Raw genomic sequence first — 4,804 nt, forward strand, 5'->3', positions numbered from 1 at the left:
GCTCACAGCCACCCCAGCGTCCGCCTGCCGGGCTCCGGCCACCCTCCCGCCTCAGCCTTCCCAGCAGCTGGAGCCACAGGCGTGCGCCACCACGCCCGGCTGGGTTTTTGATTGACTGTGGAGACGGGGGCTCGCCAAGTTGCCCAGGTGGGTCTCGAGCCCCTGGACTCGCGTAATCCTCTCACCTCGGCCTCCCAAAGTGCTGGGATGACAGGCTGAGCCACCCCGCCCGGCTGGCTTTTAGATCTCCTAAAGCTCCCCCGAGAATGTTCAGGGGCAGCCACGGCTAAGGAACACCGGTCAGGAAGCAGCGACGAGACGCAAGGTCACTTCCCCTGCGTCAAGTCCAGGGGCTCACGGGCAGGAGGGCGGAAGTCTGGCCTGCACTGGCGGGAATGCCGTTGCTTCGAAGCAGCAGATCTAGGTACCCTCTCCCATCCACAGTACTGGAAATACTAGGGGGACACAACAAAGCAGAATTTATATATTAAAAAAGAAACTGTGTATTTGGCTGTGCACGATGACTCATGCATGCAATCCCAGCGCTTTGGGAGGCAGAGGTGAGAGGATTGTCTGAGCCCAAGGGTTCGAGACCGGCCTGGGCAACTTGGCAAGACCTTGTCTCTACAATAAATCAAAAAATTATTCCGATGTGGTGGTGTGCACCTGTAGTTCCATCTACTTGGAAGGCTGAGGCAGAAGGATCACCTGAACCCAGAAGGCCGAGGCTGCCGTGAGCCATGGGCATACCACTGCACTCCAGCTTAGGCAACAGAGTGAGACTCTGCCTCAAGAAGGAGAAAAGCTGGGTATTCATTCTTACATGTGTAAACTTCAGTCGCCTTCGAAGTCCTCTCTGTTTGATGCAATACCCCTATTGAGATGCCTTTTCCCCTGCTCAGAACAGTTTTTAAACTCATCAATTTTCTTGCCTTTTTTTTTTGAGTTGGAATCTCACTCTGTCACCTTTTTACCCTGATTCATCAGTGCCAGATTATTTCTATGCTTCCTGCCTCAGACTGTATCCTTCAGGAAAACAAAGTCATTATAAGAATCATGGGATAAGGTATTTGTTATGGGAATTACATTTTTTTTTTTTTTGAGTTGGAGTTTCACTCCGTCGCCCAGCGTGGAGTGCAGTGGCCGCTCCCGGCCACCGCAGCCTCGACCTGCTGGGCTCCGGCGATCCTTCCACCTCAGCCTTCCGAGTAGCCGGAATTACAGGCGCTTGCTACCACGCCCGGCTAATTTTTTTATTTTATTGTAGAGATGAGGTCTCGGACCAGCGGGCTCAGGCAATCCACTCACCTCAGCCTCCCAAAGGCGCGGGATTACAGGCTGAGCCACCGAGCCCAGCTGGGAATGACATTGTACAAATGTGGGAGGAACTGGGAAAGTGCAGGCCTGGGAGGAGAGAACTGAGGGTCAGAGATGACGGGCGAGGGGCCAAGGTCCAGCCCGCTCGACCGAGGATGCCCGCCAGGGTCGGGGAAGCACTGGCATGGGGGCGGATTGACGCTCCCCGGGGAGCCTGGGAGCCCAGACGTGCCCAGCTGCCGAGCTGAGCCACAGGGGACAGCTCTCTGGAGAGCGACGGAGCTGCTGCGCGTGGAAACTTCTGCTGGTGTGACGCGCCCCCCTCGAGCGTGCCGGCTGGGGCCCACGGGGGCCTGGGACTGCTGGGGGTCCCCAGAGCCCACAGTCGGGAAGGTGCTGCAGGGTGGAGGGCGGGGGGCCGGCCGAGCTGCTGGCACTTCTGTGTGTCCGTCCTTGGCCGTGGCCCACCGGGACGACCTCCCGGGAAGCTCGGCTTCTGGCCTCTTCTGGCCAACTCTCACCTGGAAGGCGAGTCCCAGCCTCGCAACCTTGGCTGCTTTGGGCTCCCGAGGTGTGCGTGAACAGCAAGTTGCTGGCGCGCAGGCGGAACTGAGCATGGATTACATGCGAAAGAAACGGCAAGTCCGCTTATACTGCAGAGGAGAAGCAGAGTAAAACTCGTCCTGAGACACGAAAGTATTTCACAAATCCCTTCCAATGCACTTGGATACGGCTCGTAGTTCCTGGAACCTCGAGGTCGTCCTGTTATCTTATTCACAGACGGTGACTAAGTGAAGTCCATACACAGAATGTGTAGAGGACGAGAATCTGTCAGTGCACGAAGGGGACTCTCGGAATCACCTTCTGAAGGGCAGCCCCGGCAGCCCAGGGGCTAGGCTAGCTCCCCCGCGAGGCGAGTGTTCCAGGAACCCACGGGCACTAGTGGACCAGCTCGCGTTGCTGTGAGAGGCTGCGTGCAGCTTTGGCGATTTTTTTGGTTTGTTTTTCGAGGTGGAGTCTCGCCGTGTCGCCCAGGCGCGAGTGCAGTTTTTGGAGATCCTTTCAGCGCGTTGGCCCGTTTCGTGACAGGCGATCTCGGATGCAGCTGCGGACACCGCGCCGAGTGTCCAGCAGTTTCTGCCCAAGACGGGCATGACCCCCACGCCCCACCTTCCCGAGTCACCCGAGCCCTCCTCGATCCACCTTTTCTGTCTGTTTCCTTGGGTGGCAAAAGTCCTCGGAGGGAGACGTCTTGCAGCTGTGGAAGAGGTGGAACCAAAAGCGGCAGCAGCACTGCAAGGCTGGAAAGCCGCTGGGAGCAGCGGCTCGGTCTGGCTTCCCAGCACTTTGGGAGGCAGAGGCGAGAGGGCCGCCCGGGTCCAGGGCTTCGAGACCCGCCTGGGCAGCTTGGCGAGACGGCATCTCGACACAAAATCTGAAAGTTAGCCAGATGTGGCGGCACACGCCTGTAGTTCCAGCTCCGGCAGAAGGATTGCCAGAGCCCAGCAGGTTGCTGCCCTGGCCGTGAGTGTGCCACTGCCCTCCAGCCTGGGCAGTGGAGTGAGACTCCAACTCAAAAACAAAATAGCGCTCACCTCACAAGCAATGAGCGTGTGGGAGAGGAGCGACATTCTGAATTCTGTGAGCAGCTGCAGAGGGAGCCAAGTGGATGTTGTTGCTGAGCACAGAAAGGAGAAAAGAACCTTCCAGGCCTCGGCGAAACAGCCAGGAAAGAGTGAAAGAGAACTAGGGACAGAGGCAGGAGCCAGAGTCGTCCCAGGTCGCCTCCGACGGGCCCTGGGTGACTCCGTCGGCACGGTTTCCTCGTCAGTGTGATCTGGCATTGTTCCCACAAGTTCACCCCCAAAAGTTCCCTTTCTGCTGTGCAACACTGCAGAGACTTCTGCTACCCAGAGTTTTGTTTTGTTTCTTAATTCTTAAAAGCTTTAAGTGCGGGTGCAAATAAACTAGAATTTATCTTTTCATTTTCAAGCCTGAATTTTTCACGCAGTTGTAAAATTGGACATTCTCAAAATGAGAGTTTAGCCTCTGAGGACGGAGGCGCTGATGGAAGTGTCACAAGGGCGGAGATGAATGATCTGTGACGTCCCCTCCGGTCCTAACGTCACTCCCTGGGAGAGCGATGCCAGGACTCGCTGAACGTGTCACTGCTTGACAGGCAGCCGCGTTCGTGGCTGAGTCTGGGCGTGTGGTTCATGTCTGTTTCTTCCTCCCGTTTCTAGGAGAAGAGAGAAGGCAGACCCGGCAACTGCAGGGGTAAGAGGTGGTCCTGGCTGCCCCACCAGGAAGCCGTTTCTCACACGTCTCTAGGACGAGGTGCCTGGCGTTTTCCAGAGCCGGCCGTAGAAAACACGCGAGCGGCGGCCCCTGACTCCGACTGGGTGAGCAGTGGAGTCTGGCAGACTCAGAGAATACCAGGAGGACATGGTCCTGCCTGGACAGAAAGCAGGACACAGCCTGGCTCTGCACACGTGCCCGGGCTGAGACTCCAGCGTTGAAGCCTGTGAGTACAGCAGATAGACATTTTTCCCCCAAGAATTTACAGTGCTTCTTTGCAATTTATAGCCTCAGCAAAATTTGTTTATTACATTTCGCCAAAATTTCTGTTTATTAAATTTCAACAAAAAATTTCTGTTTATTAAATCTGTTTCTGTTAAACCTCTAACTTTGTGGGAAAATATTTATAAATGGCAGTTTTGGATTTTTTGTTTTATTTTGGGTTTTTTAATTTTGTGTATTACAGTTTGGTGTGATAGCGATTCCAAAAATTACCACACCTCACCAAATGGCACCGACAGCAGCAGTATTAATAGAACAAAAGGTCACCTCTCTGTGACTGGTGGGTTAACTGGCTCTTCCAGATGTCACGTGTGGAACTTTGTCACACGGAAAAAACATGGTATCATTCACTAAAAGGCAATGACTCAAAATTAGAAATTAAAAGTTTTAAGAAAACACAAGGCCATGCACAGTGGCCTGAAATTCTAGCACTTTGCAAGGCTGAGACGAGAGGATAGTTTGGGCCCAGGAGTTCAAGACCAGCCTGGGCAACATAACGAGACCTGGTCTCTACAAAAAACAAACCCAGAAAATTAGCTGTGCATGGGGGCACGCGCCTGTAGTTGCAGCTACTCTGGAGGCTGAGACAGAATTGCCTGAGCGCAGGAGGTCGAGGCTTAGTGAGCCATGATCGTGCCACTGCACTCCAGCCTGGGTGACAGTGAGACCCCGACTCAAAAAAAAAAAAAAGGAAAACACATTAGTTGGCCTTTTGTTAATGACACTGCTGAATTCCGATTCCTTCACATAATTAGTTTTGTGACACCTGACATAATGAGAGATGAGCTGACATATGTTGGACACTTCTCAAGGGCCAAATGCTGTGATCCACAGAATACACCGTATTCTGGAGGGCAGTGGCATGATCATGGCTCGCCACAGCCTCGACCTCCTGGGCTGAGGTGAG

At 54.2% G+C, this 4,804-nt stretch overlaps 1 protein-coding gene across 1 annotated transcript in view; it reads left to right on the forward strand.

Annotated features, from left to right (window-relative positions):
• Positions 1-4,000, forward strand: part of CEP126 (centrosomal protein 126) — a 72,191-nt gene extending 68,191 nt beyond the window's left edge. Inside the window, exon 11 of the mRNA XM_021712455.1 lies at positions 3,561-4,000. The gene's annotated coding sequence lies outside the window, so the exon portion shown is untranslated. The remainder of the gene's footprint in view (positions 1-3,560) is intronic.
• Positions 4,001-4,804: the final 804 nt, after the last annotated feature.

Source organism: Carlito syrichta, unplaced genomic scaffold (assembly GCF_000164805.1).
Source record: "Carlito syrichta isolate Samal-C Ts95f unplaced genomic scaffold, Tarsius_syrichta-2.0.1 Scaffold303281, whole genome shotgun sequence".
NCBI lineage: Eukaryota > Metazoa > Chordata > Mammalia > Primates > Tarsiidae > Carlito > Carlito syrichta.